Raw genomic sequence first — 20849 nt, forward strand, 5'->3', positions numbered from 1 at the left:
GGAGGAGACTCTGAGTCAGTTTTACCTCAGTTCTCCAAGCCTTGTGTCAGGTGTCTTAAGAAGTAGGGCATCCTTTTTTCTTTTTTAAGTTAAAAAAAAATTGGGTGTTATAATAACTAATTATTACTTTTAAAGTATCTTTTTATGAGCACTTTCATACAATGGGTCTTGATCACACCCACTTTCTCCAGTCTCTTCCCAGATCCTCCCCTGCTTTCCTTCCCCGGGCAACTGCGTGTTGTCATTGCCTTTTCTCCCCCGCCATCACGTCTGGGTGTGCCGCCTTTATATTCTTGGAGGTGTCGGCTTCCACTCAGTGTGGTGCACTTGCCAAGAGGCTGCACCCTCATAGAAAACCGACTTTCCCTCTCTCAGCTATCAGTTACCAATAGTTGTCAAAATCTCTGACATCATACGAGCAGCTGCCCGAGGTGTTCTGAGGACCTTGTTTCTTTGTATTCATCCATCACTCTGTCTTACGGTCTTGCTGCCTCCGCTTCCAGAATTCTTTCTTGAGACAGCTGGTCACATCGCCACTGGTCAAGAGCACATGCTGCTGCTTGTACATCTGGATCTCTTCACTGCACACCATTCGGGACCGAATTCTAGGTTGTGTCAAGCTGATGGTTAAAGCGAACCATTGCAGCATTTTGTTTCCTTTTAATTTATGCCAGAGGCTCATTATATAGCCCAAGCTGGTCTCCAACTTGCTGTCATCCTCCTGCCTCAGCCGCCATAGTGCTGGGATTGTAGGCTCACCATGCTGAGCTGGCGTGCATTTCCTGGAGTGCATAGCTCACTCCTGGAGAGTAGCATGGGTCTCTCAGCGATGCTTGGCTCGCTGAGGGTACAGGCCTGGCATTCGGGCCCCCTCCACCGCTCTCCTTTAAGGACCAGCAGTGGTAGGTGCCAGGCCCAGCCCCCCCACACAGACTTCCTGCCACTTCCTACTTCATTTCTCAGCAGCCTCTTCTCACACCTTTTTGGGGTTTGGTCTTTCGTTCTACTCTTTTACTTTTTTCTTTATGGCAACTAGGTTGGTTTTTATTGGCAACACAGAGAACAAATGGTGGTATGTTTTGGGTTTGGTCTTTCTATCCAAGCAGATGCCTTCTAGTCCGTGTCTCCTGTCACTTCTTTTGGCATAGTGAAGGAAGTCCTTCCACGCCATGGGCATACAAACGGCGGGCTCTTTCTATAAGCACGGAATTTGCACAATTGGTTAGTCTGTATCCTTCACCCACACTTCTCTGCTCACTGTCCTCACTAGGTTCACTACTTGAGTTGTGGTTGGCAGGGCAGCAGTCTTGCTAAAACAATCTCATCCCTGTCAGAACAAGGACCTGGTGTCCATAGCTATGCTGTGCTCACTGTAAGTTACATGCAAGGGACACTGCCAGCATGCCTTCATGCCCCACCCCCTGCCCTGCCTGCTCTATGCTGGCCTCAAACCTGTGCCCTCTGCCAATGCTCCTTGCCCACCTCCATTTATGTATGTATGTATGTATGTATGTATGTATGTATGTATTTATTTTGTTTTTTGAGACAGGGTTTCTCTGTGTTAGCTTTGGCTGTCCTGGACTCACTTTGTAGACCACGCTGGCCTCAAACTCACAGAGATCTTTATTTTTTTCTTTTCTTTTTCTCTTTTTTTACCCCCTTTTTTGGCCTCATTATGTTGACCAGACTGGCCTTAAAACTTGTGGTGATCTTCTTACCTCACTACATCTGGCTCAGTGTTCCGCAATCTTCACTTTCATGTGCCTGCTCAGGTTCCTTTCAGGACTCAACGGGGAACACGTTGACCTGCGTGATGGGAAGAAGCAGTCAGCACGTTCCCTGGCTTCCTGCTTTGTCAGTCTTCCCTTCCTTGCAGCTGGGCTCTCTGTGTCACACCATGCAGCCATTTTGCTGCAGGAATGCCTGGCCCTGTGTGTGGTCTCAGATTGGTGTATCCACATTGAAATTGGAGAGGAGACAAAGATGGGCGCAGTAAGACTCATCCTGGCTCCCGGTGAGGTGCAGAGGGTAAGGAGAAGCGGCCTGTGTTTCTGATCCTGGTTCAGACTCTCGTGTTGCCTTGGGATAAATCTTTTAGACTTTGATGGTCTTTGCTGGATCTGAGGAACTGAGCCTTGGGCCTGCAGAGAGATGTTAGTATTTGCCACACTCTCTTCCCCCTCTTCCCCCCAAGTCAGGCATGGTGGCACGCTCGTGTAATTGCAGGATCCAGAGGTGAGGTTGCTAAGGCAGGAGGATGGTCATGAGTTTGAGGCCTGCCAGGTCTATAGGAGATGCCCCTATGTCAAAGACAGAAACAAAGCAAAGCAACTGTAAACCTGGCTGAGGGAGTTGACTCAGTTAGCGAAGTGCTTGCCACACAGGTATAAGACTTGAATCTGATCCCCCCGGCATTCAGCAAACAGCTGTGTGTGGATGCTCACTGCTGGCACCCCAGCTTCAGGGAGGCAGATGGAGTAGGACTCCCTCGGGCTTGCCGGCCTGCCAGTCTAGCTGCAGGTACTCCAGGTTCAGTGAGAGACCTTGCCTTAAAAATTAATGCGGAAACCCATACAACACCCAGTGTCAACCTCTGTTTTTCACATGTACTTGTACACACACACTCTTATGTACACACACACAGACACACACACACAGACACACACACACAGACACACACACACACACACACACACACACACACACACACACACACACACAGCCTCAAACAACAAATCCTCTCTTGCTTTGGATGTGTGGTGTGGTTAGTTATTTCTTTTCCTCTGCCCCATAGCTCAGTTTGGGTCACTGGAGGGAGGAGCCTGGATTTTGGCTGGGCCAGCACTCTCTCCTTCCGGTAAACTCCTGATGCACAGAGACGTTCTGGGTGTGGGAAGCAAGTGTTCCCTAGGTCCCCTCCTAAGATGTCGTACAGGAACAGGCTTCCCTGGCTGCCTCCTCTCTGAGTGCATCCAGAAGGTAAAAGTGCTCCCTTTCTCTGGCCCTGAAACAGGAACTGGACATATCCCATACACAGGAAAAGCCTCATTTTAGTGAACTCTAAAATTTAAAGAAAAAAAAAAGCATTTATGGGAGATTGGGCTCTTTGGGCTTTCTTGAGCTAGACTTCTTAATATCAGCAAGGAAGGCAGGCCCAACAAGGAAAGGCCTTCTCTGAACCAATGGGGAACATAGCCTCCTTTTAAAAAGTCCAGTTCCACTACAGAGGCCTCAGTTTATGCATGGAGTAAGCTAGTTAGAGTGATTGAGAATTGCTCTTCTTTACTCAGAGAAACCAGTGGTCAGACTGGTCAGGCGTCTCTTGGCTGCCTTCTTGGTGGGACTTTGTATTTGCATTAAAAAAGAAATCAGTTCTATGGTTGATATGTGGCAGTAATTTAGGAAGGATTTTACAGGGCGTACTAGCATTCTTCTAATCTGTGTCTTTTAATACTAAAAGGTATGCTAATTTCAGAGCGCTGCAGTTTCTTTTAAGGAAGTGCGGATGAATCTAGCAGGAGCTAATTAAGGGGGGATCATTGGCTTCGGAGCCGGCTGGGTACTCTGAGAGGTTAGTGGCCTTTTCAGACTAACAGTCCAAATCCAGGGCTCCTTAGCCTCCTGAACCACACATGCAAGTTTGATATTAATTTTGTTTTCTGGAGCCCATATTGCTATTGGATTTGGTTTCTTTAGACTCTTTTGAGTTTAGTCAGCTTAGTGTGAGCAAGAGAAGGCTGGTTCAACAAAGACTGGCCTTCTTCAGGCTCCTTTTTAGAGAGTCTACCTGCCACTCTTAAGGAGCGGACGGTCCCTAGAAGCATAAAACTTGTGCAAAATGCTTTCCTGAGGGTCATTAAATTGCTGCAGGTTTTGAAACTGCTGAATCTTGCTATGTGCTCATCTCTCTGCAAATACCCAACTCTCTGAAAGAGGATTACTGAAGTACCGCTCACCTTGTCGTCTGTCATCCACATCCCTGTGCACAGCTTATATTCAGTCAGTTGGAGGAGCTGAGATGCTGGGGCCTGGCCAGGAGCATAGGTCATACCACTCTTAAGATGCAGCATAAAACCTAGACATGGTGGTGCTGCCTGTGATCGCAGCACTTGGGTGGGTAAGGCAGGAGGATTGCTGTAAGTTTGAGGCTCATCTGAGCTAGCTGGTAAGTTTGAGGCTACAGATTAAGACCTAGCCTTAAAACACACACACTCTCTCTCTCCCTCCCTCCATTCATCCCTCCCTCTCCCTCTCCCTCCCTCTCCCTCTCCCCCTCCCTCTCCCTCTCTCTCTCTCTCCCTCCCTCCCCCCCCCAAAAGACACAGAATAAAGCTGAACTTTATAGTGCACACCTGTAACCCTAGCATACAGGAAGCTGGGAGCAAGAATATCTCACATTTAAAGTCAGTCTAGGCTACATAGCTAGACCATGTCGTCACCCTTCCCCCAACAGAAAAACTTTAAAACATGGGCGAACTACACTGTTTTGTAACATTTTAAAACAAGCCATGTTAAGATAGAAAGACTTATTTTGTCTCACCCTCTGCACTGCTGAGCCCTCTGTATGAATTAGCAGCAAGTCTGGGAGAACCCCAGGGGTGATTTCCAGTGGGTGAGAGAAAGCAGGACTGGGGAGACCTGCTACATTTACCAATGGATAGGATGAGGCTGGCTCAAGGAAGGGGAGGGGCTAAGAGAAAAGCAAGCAACGTTAATAGCTAACAAACACGGACTTCCTGCTTCCCATCTGCTTATGATCAATTCTGAGTGTTTTATGTAATAACTCAGTTTATGCCCTGCAACCCAGCAACACACTATTATTTCCTCTGAGTAGGTCCTTGGGGAGAGGTAGTTGTCATCCTTCTCTGGGCTGGTTGGCCTGGCCGGGCTGACTGCTTGACGGGTCTCCTTGTTACTTAGCATCCTTGGTAGCCCTGGTCCTTCAACTGGACACTGCCTCTAGCTCGCTACAGAGTCTGGTGGGAGGGGCCTGCACTGGCTTCCAGGAATGGGGAGGAGCTTAAAGATCTAGACCTTTCTGTCCCCTCACTCCCACTCATATTCAGCAGTCTGCCTATCTTGTCTTTCTTGTTTTGGAGACGAGTGTTACGTAGCTGAGGCTAACCACTGGTCTCATTACCCTTGAATTCTTGACCTGCCTATCTCCACCTCCCATGTGTTAGATATAAGTACAGGGTTCTGCCATGATACAGGCATTTTAAGTTAATTCAAGAGAAATCCAGAGGAATAAAAAGAGCAATTGTTAGAGCCCATGGACGGCAGTCAAATGTGTGTGCACTCCCATGCATGGTACACATGCTGTCTGGGCGACATAGGGCTGTCTTTGTATGTTGTATATACTTTGTAATGCCAGGTCCACCATGGGTGTGGTGTACACTCCCCCTGGACTTACAGTCAACAGAATTTTGCAAATGCAAGAATGTGTTGCAGAGTAGTGTAGACACTTGTGAGGGAGAAGTGTGAAGTAGATGGAAAACACTTGTCAGGGCTGACCAATGAGGTAATGGAATAAAACAGATGATGTGTGTTTGCAGGCTCCGGAGTATAGAGGGGATGCCAGCGTGCGGCTGACGTTCTTAGGCTGTTCCTTCCATGTTCATGTAATGCCAACTTCAGATCACTCCTGTATTGATGGACAGTCTCTAAGAGGAATATTTCAGCCGAGAGATATTATCACTGACTAGCATGTTTACCTATTCCGGCACAGGAGGTGAAATTCCAGTGTAGATTGGCCACTGAATTATGAGATCCACGGTGTGCCCGTGCTTGGCACAGTGCTGCCTGCCACTCGGCATGCACCTCAATCACAGCAAGTTTGTGCACTTCAATCACAGCAAGTTTTGAGTGTCTGTTTGCTTCTCTGTGGGCTCATGTTTGTAAGATAGCAGAAGGTAGGGGTGTAGCCTCCTTTAAAGGCACAGGGGAGTGTTTCCTATGTTTTTTGTTAGTTGCACACGACTGAGATTTTCTACTTTTTTTTTGAGACAGGGTTTCTCTGTGTAGCCTTGGCTGTCCTGGACTTACTTTGTGGACCAGGCTGGCCTCGAACTCACAGAGATCTGTCTGTTTCTGCCTCCCAGAATGCTGGGATTACAGACGTGTGCTACAGTGCCTGGCTGCTTTTGTACTTCTTAAAGGCTGCTACTCCACTGAGCATACACATGATCTAGCCACTTGAACTGTGGCCTCCTCAAAGCTATAGTTTCTTTATTAATTAATTAATTAATTAATTAATTAATTTTTTTTTTTAAAGATAGGGTGTCCCGTAGCTCAGGCTGACCTGGAACTCACTCTGTAGCCTCAACGATGGCTTTGGACATCTGCTCTTTTTGTCTCTACCTCCTGGAAGCTGAGGTCACAGCCGAGTATTACCATGCCCAGTTTCTGCTAAGGATTGAATGTAGGACTTTGTGCGTGCCAGGTGGGCACTCTACCAACTGAGCCGCCTCTTTGTGCATGAGTTACTTTCTCATGAACCTGGCTTACCAGGCATGGAGCTAGGATTTAAAACAGGAAATGGATTTAGCCCAGATCCAACCCTAAAGGATGCCATAGTGTCTTTGAGGAGAAAGCAGGTAAATCAAGTATTCTTTGGTTTGCTAGGAGAGCTGTGGCGGGAATGAGCACAGATTGGGGTGTGGCCTGGATTCAGTTCACCTGACGGAAGGATCTCTGTAGGCCTCTGGATGTGAAGAAAGATGGACTCCACGCTGTAATTGGAAGAGGCTGTGGAGAGAGAAGCTGTAGCTAGAGCATGGAGAACAGCAGAGAGGAGACGAGGAAAGGGCTCAGGAAGGGCTTCCGTGCTGAAGAGAAGAGAGCTTTCCTTGAAGGCCATTGGAGCCATGGGAGGCTTTGGAGCAGCCACCGGGGAGAGCGACGACAAATTTATTTATTTATTTATTTATTTATTTATTTTTAATACTTTTATTTTATAACACATGTATAAAACAAATTATATACACAGGTAGACCATGTGACAATCATAAGAATAATGAGTTCTGTACATGTTACATTCATAGTGACTTGGCCATCTGCGTTAATCCCGTTTGAAGTAAGTGTCTTTTCTGTCTTGTTGGGTCTAAATTTCCGAATGAGATTCTATATCTATCCTATCTCAACTCTAATAGCTTAACTTCTTTATCTTGATCTAAAATGATCTTGTCCCCTCAACACATGGGCATGTCAAATACTTGGCAGATTTTAACACAAGAATATGTATCCTAAGTCTAACAGATAGATATGACTCTATCGATATATGTGGTAAAGTAGTTGAATAAGGTCTTCAAAAGCCTCAGAGACACACAGAATATGGCATTTAAGGTTGTTCTTACAATCCGAAGTTTCTTCTACAAAAAGACAAGTTCACTCCTGACAACACCCAGCCAACCTCAAAGAAGATGATGAGCATCAAAGAACCTCCTTATGGAGATGGTTTCCACAAACAGAATCTGCCTAAAAATGGGCAACTTAGATGCAGGCAGAGTCGACGGCCGCACTTGGCCAAGTCAGGGTGAGCAAGTCCTCAATAGTTCCTGCCCTGTGAACAAGTCTGGCAGCGATATTAGGCCAGAAAGCTGAAGATGAGGCTCCAGCGTTATAAAGTGTATTGGGTGACTGGTCAGGCAGTAAACTGTCTTAAGTCAGTTTGTACATTTTGGAAGCTGCTAATCCACACTGCTGGTTCACTCAGGAATTTAAGTTTTATTCCTTCTCAAGTCTTTGAGGAGCATTGAAGATAAGATAGTATAATTTTACAACCAAGCTAAGATGATGAATTTAAAAGGGGTTTTGCCAAAGGCAGGGTGCTATAGAATGCTGCTGAAGATGATTTTCTCTTTCTCCGTACTCCCTCCCTCCTTCCCTTTCTTTCTCCCTCTCTTCCTCTTGCCACCTCCTCCCATCTTCCTCTTTGTTTCACACTTGTTAGGCTGCCTTTGAAGTCCTGATCCTCCTGTCTCAGCCTTCTATGTGTCATCCATCCATCATTCATTCATTGCTTTCTATTGTCTCCCAGCCAAGGAGGTGTGAGAGGCCTTCTCTCTCAGCCAGCAGAGAACGGCACACTCTGCTGGGGAACCGGGTTCTTCTGAGCCTCCCGTAACCATGCTCAGCTTGTTCTTGGATAGCTGTGCTATCCGTTCTCAGAGACGAGGCTGTCACCATCTGGGTGGGGGACAGTCACAGAGAGATGAATGTTTGCCAACACGAGGCAGGAGCATTTGTTTTGTGAGAGTACTCGCATGCTGCCAAGAGCTGTTTAGTCTGGGAGGATTTGTGCTGTGTCATCTGCTGTGAAGGCTGATAGTTAAGTGCCTTAAAGCGTGTGGGGAAAGAGGACCCGCTTCCAGACTCCAGGGCTCTGCTGTGGGACTGTGGCTAAGTGGTCTTCTCCCCATCTCAGCTCTTACATGCTATTGTTTTCACAGGCTGGGAAGATAACTTAAAGAGACTGACTAAAATAGCCTGATGGTTTGCATAATTACATTAGCTTGAAAGTTTGCTGTTACTGCCTATATTATACATTCCTTTATTCGTTTACTTCTCTTATATGTCTGTCTGTCTGTCTGTTTCTTTCTATCTATCTATCTATCTATCTATCTATCTATCTATCTATCTATCTATCTATTATCTATCTATTATCTGTCTGAGCTTCTGAGAGAAGGAAATGTGCCAGAGCAAAGCTGGAGATTCAAGGCCTGCTGGCTCTTCTGTATAACCACTGTTCTGGAGAGCAAACTAATTGGTGTTAGTCAGCACCAGTGATCTAAGGACCACCCATTAGGTGCGCGGCTTAAAGGTTCCTCATTGCCACATGGATGATCAAGCTTCTGGCACACATAGCTTAGTGGGACAGGTCACTTCAAGCCTGTCCCCTCAAAAGTCCCTTCAAACCACAACGTTCTGCACACATGCTGCTTGTGCTCAGGCCTAAAAACCACCCAAAAGTTTATGTTTGGAGTGGGATGGGGAAGGTGTAGGGTAGCCAGGTGCATGGTACCATGCCTGGCTCTTACCGGAAGCTGGCCTTCGTGCTCGCACGGCAAGCCCTTTACTGGGGGAATGCGTCCTCACGTGTTCTCAGCCCTATTACTTGTTACTTCTTTGGGGGTGGGGGGTGGGGACAAGATCTCATTTAGCTCAGACTAGACTTAAATTCCTGATTCTACTGCCTCCATGTCCCATGAGCTAGATAGAACTGTAAATGTTTGACATCCTGCTTGGCTTGGAGTTAGTTTTTAAAATGTATTATTGTCCCTGGATGTGGTGGCGCACTCCTTTAGTCCCAGCACATGGGAGGCAGAGGCAGGTGGATCTCTGTGAATTTGAGGCCAGCCTGGACGATAGCCAGGACAACCAGGGCTCTGTTATACAGAGAAACTCTGTCTCAAAAAAAAAAAAAAGCAATATATATATGCATGTGTGTATAGTTATTATATATATATATATATATATATATATATTTACTATTGTTTATATGTAGGTATACTAATATCAGTTTCTGTACATCTTACGTTTGCTGGAGCCCATGGAGGCCAGGAGAAGGCATCAGTTGGTTCCCCTGGGATTGGAGCCACAGATGGTTGTGAGCTTCCGTGTGAACTGATACTGAGTCTTCTGCAAGACTCAGTATCCACTGAGCCATCTCTCCAGCCCTTGGAGTTTAGTTTCAAGCAGAGAAAATAGCTAGATGTGGCGGTACATGTGTATAATCCCAGCAGCTGGGAGTTGGAGGCAGGAGGATCAAGAATTCAAGGGCACCTTGTATTATCAATTGAACTTGAGGTCAGCCTGGTCTACCTGAGACTTGAGAGAGAGAGAGAGAGAGAGAGAGAGAGAGAGAGAGAGAGAGAGAGAGAGAGAGAGAGAGAGAGCAGGAAGAGAAGACAGGAGAGGGAGGAAAGGAGGGAAGATGGGGGAGGGACAGAATATATGACTGAATGAGAATGAGAAAGAGCCACCGAGGGTCAGCAAAGACAACCAGTGGGAAAATGCTGAGAACCAGGAAAACTGACTTTGTCTGGGAGTATCAGGAAGGATGCAGTGGCAACTGGGCCCTGGTACTTTGCAAAGCTCAGTGATTAATAGAGCAGCATACACAGCAGTGACGTTCTGAGCAGGTCGAGTTAAAAGTCAAGGATTACCTTGACTTTGCAATAGGGATTTTACAGTAGATGGACCAGAGACACACAGCCCCCTATTTTGTATTTACTGGCTTTTCCAAACACCAAGCTTTCATCGATTTCTCTGGCTCCTATCCAGCTATCACTGCTGTGTGCAAACATACAGTAGATGAGCATTTTGTTGTCTAGAAAAGGAGAGCATATGGGGTTTGACAGCCGGTCATATTTTCATTTATTGCTATATTTAAGACGATATCTGAGATAAAATAGAATTTCCTGGTACCTAGCATAACCGGCTGTAATGCACATGATCCCTGGCCACCATATGGTCCTCTGTGTGCTTCCTGTACCTTCTGAGTCTGGTGTCTTGGAATTGACAGTCGCAGAGCTAATCTGGCACCGGAAGATTTGTATTAGTGAGGATGACAGGCTTGTACGTCTTGGCCTCTTCAGTTACTGTTTACATGGGGCTGTTGTGTCTTAGTTGTTTGGACGTCTGGGTGATTATGGAAGGCTGGGACTCAGGTGGAGGATCTGGGGGTAGTGAGTACTGAGGTATGCTTCATGCTTGATTTGGGGTCTTTGGAGTTATTTCATTTAGTCACAATTATGAGTTAATGATATTTTCTACTCGTGAAGAAGAAGAAACCGGCTGCTGGAGGTAGCTCCCATCATTGTCATCACCACCATCCTCACCATCACCACCACCACTGTATTAATCCTTGCAGTAGTGGGGACAGAAGCCTGGCCCTAGCCCATGGGCTAGTAATTTTTACAGGGTTAGGGACAGAAGCTATGACCTTGTCCATGCCAGGAAAATGATCAATCATTAAGCTTTTTCCCCCGGTCCAAGAAAATACCTGTTTAAATTTAGGCCTAGTGGTAGGTGGCACATGCCTGAGATGCCAGCACCTGGGAAGCAGAGGCAGGAGGGGCAGGGGTCCAGGCCAGCACTGGCTGCATAGTAAGGCTGAAGCCAACCTGGGTTACATAAGACCCTTAACATAATGGTCAAGAGATGACATGCTTAGAGGTTTGTGCAGCCAGCTCCTTGCCTCTGTAGGATTCTTCTCATCTGTGGATGTGACCAACTGTAAGTCAGACAAACAAACAAACAGCAACAATAACAACTATAACAAAAAATCAAGCAAACACACTGTATCTTTTATGACCAACCATAGGTTAAAAAAAAAAAGCTGTATCTTTTATGAGTGTGCATATACTTTTTTTCTTATCACTATCCCCCAAATACTGCAGCTTAACTATGACATTTACACTACGGATTTCTATAGCATCTACGGATGATCACATGTGCCATTTATACCATATTAAGTATTATAAGGAAGCTACAGAGGCTTTGAAGTACATGCTTAAGTTATATGCAAAGACTGCCATTTGAGATGAGGGCCTTGAGATTTTTGTCTCTGAATCGGGTGCCGTTTGAATCAATCTTCCACATGTACTGAGCTGTAACTGTTAGTTCTGTGAGGACTAAGGATGAGGAACTGCCCGCGAAGAGACACTGCTGTTATGCAGACTGAATGTGTGTAAGAAGGAGCTACTCGCTTCAGTGGGTTTCATAGGGAGCACTGGGAGATGCCAAAGAAGAGGTTTGAATTGGGCACAGTCACATGGGCATCTTTGTAGTCACAGGGAGTGTGAAGGCCAGGAGGATGCTTATGAGTTTAAAACCAGCCTGGGAGAGACTAGCAAGATCATCACAAGAAACTAACAACAACAAACAAAAGCATCTGATTATGTTTTCAGTCATAACAAAAATGCAGATTTCTTCTTGTGCCAGACAGATTGTTCTCAAAGATTCTCAGACTCTCGGTTGCTGTCATGTGTGGTTTGTGCGTGGGTATGCATGTGTAGTTGTGCTTACATGGATGTGAGCTCATGTGTGTGCAGGTGTGCAATCTCCTATGTGTGTGTATGTATGTATGTATGTATGTATGCATATACGTATGTATGTATGGGTGTAAGGCCCAAAGTCTCGCTCACCCTCTACCTTATTTAAGAGGCAGGATCTCTTGCTGAACCCAGAGCTTACCAATTCCAGTTAGTCAGTTTACCTCATGTCTTCGGCTTTCTACGGCTTTCTACTCCTGAGATAAATACTATGACCAAAAGCAACTTGGAAAGAAAAGAGTTTATTTCAGCTTACTGCTTGTAGTCCAACAACCAGAGAATTCAGGGCAGGAGCTGATGCAGAGGCCATGCAGGCACACTGCTTACTGGCTCCTTCCTCCTGGCTTTCTCAGACTGCTTCCTAATAGCACCCAGGACCAACAATAGCCCATGGGTGGTACTGCCCACACTATGCTGGGCCCTTGCACATTGATCATCAGTCAAGAAAAGGCACCACAGGCCAATCAATGGGAACATTTTTTCTCTTGAGGCTCCTTCTTCTAAAATGATTCTGTTTTGTGTCAAGTTGACATAAAACTAGCCAGCACACCCAGGTATTCCCCTGTCTCCGCTGTTTGAGGGCTAGGTTTGCAGGTGTCAGATGTACCTGCTGCCCTTTTCTTTGCACAATAGGGATCCGAACAATGGTCTTTACTCCTGTATGGTATAAGTGTTTAATCCAGTAAGCCTCCTCCTTAGCCCTGTTTGAGTGTTTTTTAAAAAATATATTTTATTAATTTATTCAGATTACATCTCAATGGTTATCCCATCCCTTGTATCCTCCCATTCCTCCCTCCCTCCCATTTTCCCCTTACTCCTCTCTGCTATGACTGTGACTGAGGGGGACTTCCTCCCCCTGTATATGCTCATAGGGTATCAAGTCTCTTCTTGGTAGCCTGCTATCCTTCCTCTGAGTGCCACCAGGCCTCCCCATCCAGGGGACATGGTCAAATGTGGAGCACCAGAGTACGTGTGAAAGTTGTTTGAGTGTTTTGAATAGCAGGCCTGAGGGAGCCAATGAAAGGAGTGGCAAGGTGCACCCCCTGCTCTGGAGGCTTGATGTGGGGGAGGGTGTTTTCTGAGTCTTGGTTCCCTATATACTCATTGATCTAGACAGATGCTCTTTGATATGTTGTTTAATAATGAACCTGTGAGAAACACACTAGGGAACATGGGGGTCGCTTAAGACTGGAAGATAGGAGTGGATGAGTTAGCAGAAAAACAGAGCTTTCCTGTGTGGTTCAGTTAACACCCTTGGAATGCCCCATGATGGAGTTAGGCTTTTTTTTTTTTTTTTAATTGCTGCTAGGAAGAGGAAGATAAGATAAAGAGAAGTCTAGCTTGGCCTGTACAGTCATCTTGGATATAACTACCATTTTCTTTGCTGAGTAATCTTGGCATGGATTCTAAACCCTACGGAATAAACAGAATTCTTAAGGTACACAGCCAAGGGACTGAGGAGATGGTCCAGTGGATAAAGTGCTTGCCATGCAAACATGAGGACCTGAGTTTGCATTCCAAGTATCTACGTAAACATATGTATTTAGTGGTGCTCATCTATAAGCCTATTGCTTGTGTGTATCTGTGGGGAAGACAGAGGAGGAGGATCCTTGGGGCCTAGATTATTGATAAGGTCAAGCTTCAGTGAGAGACCCTGCCTCAAAAAACAAGGTAGAGAACCATGGGTAGCTGTTCATGCATGTGCACACCCACATCCAGAGGTGGGGGGGGGAGAGAGACAGAGACAGAGACAGAGACAGAGACAGAGACAGAGACAGAGTCAGAGACACACAGAGAGAGACAGAGAGACAGAGAAACAGAGATAGACAGACAGAGACAAAGACACACAGAGAGATAGACAGAGGTAGAAAAACACAGAGACACAGAGACAGAGACATAGAGAGAGAGACATACAGAAAAACACACACAGAGATACAGAGAGAGACAGAGACACAGACAGACAGACAGACAGACAGACACACACACACACAGAGACAGAGAGAGACAGAGAGACAGATGAGAGAGACACACAGAGACAGAGACAGAGAGATAGAAAAACACACAGAAAGATACAGAGAGAGGCATAGACACATACAGAGAGACAGATAGACACACACACACACACACACACACACACACACACACACACACACAGAGAGAGAGAGAGAGAGAGAGAGAGAGAGAGAGAGAGAGAGAGAGAGGGAATATGAATCAGCTGAGGCCAAGTGTTTTATGCCATGCTCAGACCATTTCTTCACTGATGTTGGGTTCTTAGCAGGTTTTGTGTTTCATGTTGGAGATTCGCCTTGGGTCTTTGTGCACACCAAGCAAATAGTCTGTCTTGGACTTACACGTTCTCTTAACATTGTTAACATTATTTGAGACGTCTGGTGTGTCTTGGCTGATGGCTGTCCAATTTGTGTCTACCTTAATTCTCACAGCTCCCTTTGTTCTGTCTTGGGGTGTCGGGGTCCTCCTCCTTGCTGCTGCCTCTCAAGGCGCGCTTTCCCCCACCAGTGTCTGTTATCATCCTCCTTGTGACTGTGAACACGCTTTCTCCTGGTCTCCTAGTGCCTTCAACCACCATTACCAGTTCTCGGGCCGCATCCGCCACTTCTCTTTTGTACCTTCTGCTTTGGTGACTGGTTTCCCACACACTGGGGATTTTAGAAAACAGGACTTTGGCAGAGGATTCTAACGGTGGGTGGGTAGAGTCACACCCGTGGTGCCGAGGTTAGAGTGAGTGACACTCTGCCCATCAGGCATGGGTGGATGCTTCTGAAGAGAAACTGATGCCCGGAACTGGGGACAGTGCGAGAGATCTAGAGGTCATGGTGATGTGACATTGTTTTTGTGCAGCTCGGGCGTGGAGGGAGAGGGAGATAGAGAAACAGGATGGCTCTAGGGTCTTTGTTGTTTTGAGACGGGTCCTCCCTGTGTAGTCCCTGGACTGGAACTCAGGATGGTCCTGAAACTGAGCTGATCCTCTAGCCTCTGCCTCTCAACTGCTGTGATTGACAGCTGCCAATCCCCACACCCAGCAAGTCTCAGTCTGTGATCCACATATGATGATGACTTGTGCTGAGATGGGGAGAAGAGCAAATTGGGGGAGGGAGGAAGAAAGTGAAACACTTGAGACTTTTCAGTTGGAAATAGTCACTATTCAGGCAAATGGAGAATATCTTTAATATTCTAGAGCTCCCTTAGCCCCCCTCCATATTGCTCTCCTTCATGAGTGGCTGCGGATCACGCACCTTTCATGCATGTGCACACATTCTCGCATTCTTTTGAAGGGAACTTGTTTTGACCACTAAGACCATGTGATCCCTGTGTGGTTTTGGCCTCCCCAGCTGCAGAGAAGGCCCTGTGATTTTGGCTCCATGGCCTCTGTTTTCAGGCTACAGTTGTCCGTGTGACCCAGGCAGGTGTCCTTCGCTGGGTCTTCGGGTGTACAGCACTGGAGAGCTATACACATCTCTGCTTGTTTCTTGCTGTATCAAGGAAGCCCCTGAAGAGTAGAGAGGCGAGGCTCACTCAGGAATGCAGAAACTGGAGAGCCCTGTGCCCCGCCAATGTTGCCTACACTGCATCCTTGGAAAGCCAGGGCAGCGTTGTGTTAGATAAGTAAAACTCTGGTCAGCAAGTTTAAAGAAGCATTTCCCCGATGGTAGAAATGTTTTGAGTACTTCCTATCAGGCATCCTTCCTGCTGCCCAAGGCAGGTTGGTGCACAGTGTTTCCTGAAGTTGATTTGACAGTGGAGTGTGTTGATTTATTTCCATGAAGTACGAGTGTGTGTGTAGTGGAAATTTTGGTTTCTTTGAAAACTCAGTTATGTTATGTAAACTACTTTTTGTTTTAATCCCAAGTATGGGATATGGAGATGCTTTTAGTTCATCCACAGCTGATAACAGCCTCTTGCGGCTTGGAGAGGGGCGTGGTCTTTACCAGCTGCAGATAGTTTAATTCTGAGGACTCTGAGAGGTTATAAATACCAAAGCCAGAGAGAGAGGTGGGGGAAAGAAAGAGGGGGGGAGGGGGAATGGGAGAGGGAGAGGGAGAGGGAGAGGGAGGGGGAGGGGAAGGGGGAGAGGAGCAGGAGGAGGAGGAGGGGGAAGAAGAAGAAGAGCAGGAGGAGGAGGAGGGGGGAAGCTGCTGGACTGCTAGGTATCCTGACAACTGAGATTGGTATTTTCCCCAAAAACCTGATGACCCTAACCAGCGGGAACTAAGTCTAAAGAGATCTATGTCCCCTGTCCCTTCCAACATTCTTTCTCTCCTACTCTAGGGTGGGGTTGGAAGGGAGATAGAGGCATCAAGGAATCTCAAATAAAAAGTAGTCTATAAAAGTGCTTACGTGTGTGTGTGTGTGTGTGTGTGTGTGTGTGTGTGTGTGTGTGTGTGTACCTCTGCATGGGAATCAGTGTGAACTGTTGTTGGAAGGTGATGTTTATAGTGGTGGTTTTGCTGGGAGCTTGCGACCACTGCTACTCTATTTCCTCTCCCTCCCTTCCTTGCCTCTATCTCTCTGGGTTTTTATTTTTGAGAAAGGGTCTCCCGCAGCCCAGGCTGTCCTGAAATTGCTTTGTTGATGAGGCCCCTGCCTCCACCACCCCATCCTGGGAGTATAGGCACGGGGCACCATGCCCAGCTCCCTGTGCCTTCTTAAAGTTTTAGATTACAAAGGTGACCGGAGCCCTTCCCTTCTGACTTGAATTGTGTGATGGATCAATTGCTTTTTCCTATTGTGAGTTCTGTTTGCTCAGCCTGCTTAGCAGTTGCTCCTCCACAGCACAGGACAGGGAGATGCAGTGTATCCATTTCAGGCTTCTCTGTGTTCTTCCTCTAGCTGCTGCCTTCCTGAATCCTTACATGCCTCCCTCCCTCCCTCTTTCTCACCTCCCTCCCATCTCCCTCCCATCTCCCTCCCACCTCCCTCCCACCTCCCTCCCACCTCCCTCCCACCTCTCTAGCTCCCTCCTGCCCTTCATTCTCCCCCTCTCTTTTGTTTTTTGAGGCACAGTAGCTCCTGGTTGGCCTCTGATGACCTTGGATCTATCTGACCTCTGGCTCCCACGTGCTGGGACCTTAGGTGTTTGCCACCCTGCCCAGCTTGCTTGGGTTTTACATTTCAGTTTGTGTTGCAGCTTGTGCTTCTGCCTGGTGCCCTGTTACTCAGCCCTCCTCTGCAGATGGGCACTTAGTTCATATAAATCCTCGAAGCGTGCCAATCTGTTGACTTGACTCTCATGTGAGACTTGTAAAAAACAGCGGCTTGCAAATAAGGGTGTGTATAATAGAAAATTAAACCAATGTCCTTGAAAAGTCTTTATTCTGGAAAATGGCATTAAGCAATTTCCGTTTTGATACTATGGTTTTTAAAAAAGATGTGATTTCTGAGGATTTGGCCACGTTATTTTTCATCTCCAAGAGTTTTCTGAAGCTGTGCTTGAATGTTACAATTGTTTAAAATTAACTAAGAGAGAAGAGAAATGGGATACCATATTTTGACGATTCTGGCACATCCCCGGGTAAGAAGTGCCACTGGGGACTATTTATACATGAAGAGGACTCACAGTGTGTTGCAGAGACCCAAACCTTGAAGGCCCACCGAGCCTGCTGCCTCCCTGTGAGGAATGGCCTACCCTGTGCACTGTCCCTGGTCCTTTGAGTGTTTTATGGCTGCCTCTATTTTCAGCATCCCTGCAGTCTGCTCTACCTCCATCATGTCATTACTGGCCTCTTTGTCGTTTCTATCACCTTAGTCTGGCCTAGAGCTGCTTCTCAACTCTACTTCCTCGCTCTCCTGCTGGCTATGCATGGTCCCTACTCTGAGAAAACACCAGAGCTCTCTGGTCCTTCCCAGCCTGTCTCCTGAACCTCTGTAGTGGTCGAGCTGTTCCCTTCTCTGAGCTACTTCATACTATGTGGAACATAGCTTCAGGCCTTACCTTGCCTTGGCAGGTGTATTTTGAGTTGTGCTGGGTGGTGTTTTCTTTTTTCCTTTGGTCATCTCAACACAAGCTCAGGTTATCTAGGAAGAAGGAAACTTAATTGAGAAAATGCCTCCAACAGTATACCTCATAGGCAGACCTGTGAGGCATTGTCTTGATTAATGATTGACATGGGAGGGCCCATCCTACTGTGGGTAGGGCCACCCCTGGGCAAGTGGTTCCTGGTAGTATAAGAAAACAGGCTGAGCAATCCGCAGGGAGCGAGTGTGCATCCTTCCTTCTTGCTTTCTGTTTCAGTGCCCTCCTTCACCATGCTCCTGCCCTGCTTGAGTTGCTGCCTTGGTTCCCCTCATTGATGAATTCTGAGTGGGATGTGTAAGACAAATAACCCCCTTTTCTCCCCATGTTGCCTTTGGCCATGATCACTATCATAGCAGTATGAAGAGAACGAGGACTCGGGATGATTGGGTGTGTTGTTTGCATAAACAAACAGCCTCTACTTGCCAAGTGTGAGCCACGAGGAGGCACAGATGGTAAGTAACAAGGTCTCACCCATGAACTTAACAATTTAGACCAGGGCCACAGATGCACACAGGCATGGCACAACCACGTCGGAAATCTGCCTTTCAGTTTTAGAACACAGCAGACCACTGAAGGGCACAACTATCTCTTCTGTATCCAAAGGACAGATCCCACACGTTGGGACAGGGACACAGTGACACCCGCTGACCATTTGGTGCCTGTGTCATGGGATAGGATGGGCAGGTGACAAAATCTCAAACATCCTCAAGTGCTCAGCCTAGGTCTTCCTTGGGGAATCGCCTTGCCTCAGCCTGCCAGGAAGGGCTCTGTGAACCTCCAACAAATCCTGGTTAGGTTTGTGACTCACTCTCTTTCCGTCCTTGTTGGTTCCCATCTCTGCCACTAGTACTGTCTTTCACTCTGTTTCCATTCTGCAACCCATGTGTCCCAGTGTGAAGTGTCCTGTGTGATCTTTGAGTTGATATTAGTAATTGACATTGAAGTAAAAAAGGTCCCCCTGATCGCCAATGGCCACGCTGTAGGGAGAAATCAGCATTACATAGTGAATCATCACCAACAAAACTGGAAACTTTGTAGCTTGTGAATTTGCTAGTCAATAGAGACTAGCATTATGGGAAGGGACAAAGGTGTCTGCTTATGATCCTGACGTATGGTGCTCCCAGCATCCTCTTTGCAGGTTGTTTGCTGTCTTGACAGAGTCAGGCTCTGGCCTTCATGCTCATCTATTGTGTTGCCCTGTGACCAGAACACCCCTGTTCCTATTTCCTCTGGTCCACCCTTCAGGACCCAGCCTATGTGAAGGCCACCATGTCTTGGCCTCTTCCATCACCCTCCCTGAGCCTGGGGTGACTTAATACCTTCTTGAGGTGTTAAGATAGCCTGTGGCCCCAGACTATTTGTGATCAAGCTTGCCTCTGAGCTGAGACTCGCTCTTAAGTGTCTTACCCTCCCTGTTTCAGGTCTCACCTATATGAGTTTATGTGCTACAGTGGCAGTTAGGATAAACTGAATTCAAGCATGTTAAGTGTTCATGAAAATGCCTGTGCAAACAGTCTATTATTTATATTAAAATGTATTAATGTTTTATTAAGGTGAAATTTATTTTTATTCTATTTTATTCTGTTTTTCATATTTTGGTTCCTGGGTATCAAACTGTGTTCCCTTTATGCCAAGCATATGCTTTCCCAGTGAGCTATACCACTTCCCTCTTAGTAGATTCCTTCCTTCCTTCCTTCCTTCCTTCCTTCCTTCCTTCCTTCCTTCCTTCTTTGGTTTTTGATACAGGGTTTCTCTGTGTAGCCTTGCCTTTCCTGGACTCACTTTATAGACCAGGCTGGCCTCTAGCTCGCAGAGATCTGCCTGCCTCTGCCTCCCAGAGTGCTCAGATCACGGGCATGCACCACCGCACCTGGCTTAGTCCATTTCTATATCTTTTGAAACAGGATTTTGCTATGCTGTGTATATTGCTGTGTACACCAGGTTGGCCTCCTCAAACTTGGCAGCAATCCTCCTGCCTCGGCCTCTGGAGTGCATGGCATGGACCATTATATTTGGCTCTTGTTTTTTGTTGTTGTTTTGTTTTGTTTTTTAATAGTATCCTACATGACCTAGCCTGACTTTGAATGCAGTATGTAGCCAAAGCTGTCTTTGAAGTTCTAATGTTTTAAATGTTAGGATTAAAGGTTTATACTATAATGGCTGCCCTGGCTGTAGACTTTCAACTTAAAATTCTCCTTTCACATTTTATAATTTTTGCACAGTTTCCTTTAAAAGTCAGTGCCCAGGTCGAATATAACTATCATGTCTAAACTCACTGTATACGTACTCAAAGAAGTGAAGGACTTAACCATAAAGCAGTTATATTGGAGTATGATGTCATAAGGCTTAATGACTAAAGCCTATATTGTCTTTTTGTGCTTAACAGTATCAGCCACCAAGTGCACTGCTGTACTTCCTTATTACAATTTATCTGTCTGCAAGTTAATGAATGCCTCGCTGCACCTTAACCTCATCAGCTCAGATGCTGGCAGCTTAGTTACCAGATGCTGATTACATACATACATACATACATACATACATACATACATACATATATGCATTTAATATTTCAGAACTCTTAGACTTTATTTTTCCTTCCTGCCTGCCTGCCACATTCCCAAGCTCCCCCTTGCTTGTATGCGGGCAGGTAGTCAAACCCAGAGCTTTGTGGGTGCTAGGCAAGTGCCCTGCCCCTGGGGCTTCCCTGTCCAATGTGTTTTTTCCCTTCGGCATTTCTAGCTCATTATGCACATTGATCA

The 20849-nt window shown here is 46.4% G+C and overlaps 1 protein-coding gene and 1 long non-coding RNA gene across 8 annotated transcripts in view; one reads left to right on the forward strand and one right to left on the reverse strand.

Annotated features, from left to right (window-relative positions):
- The window catches only part of CARMIL1 (capping protein regulator and myosin 1 linker 1), a 260068-nt gene that overhangs the window by 32312 nt on the left and 206907 nt on the right, over window positions 1-20849 (forward strand). The window lies entirely within an intron of this gene.
- LOC311605817 lies at window positions 1720-4801 on the reverse strand. The gene is made up of 3 exons (XR_014782100.1): window positions 4541-4801; window positions 3957-4108; window positions 1720-2300 (listed from the first exon to the last, which is right to left on the reverse strand). It is a non-coding gene; the product is annotated as an uncharacterized lncRNA (long non-coding RNA).

This window comes from Acomys minous, assembly GCF_964271855.1.
Source record: "Acomys minous genome assembly, chromosome: 9".
NCBI lineage: Eukaryota > Metazoa > Chordata > Mammalia > Rodentia > Muridae > Acomys > Acomys minous.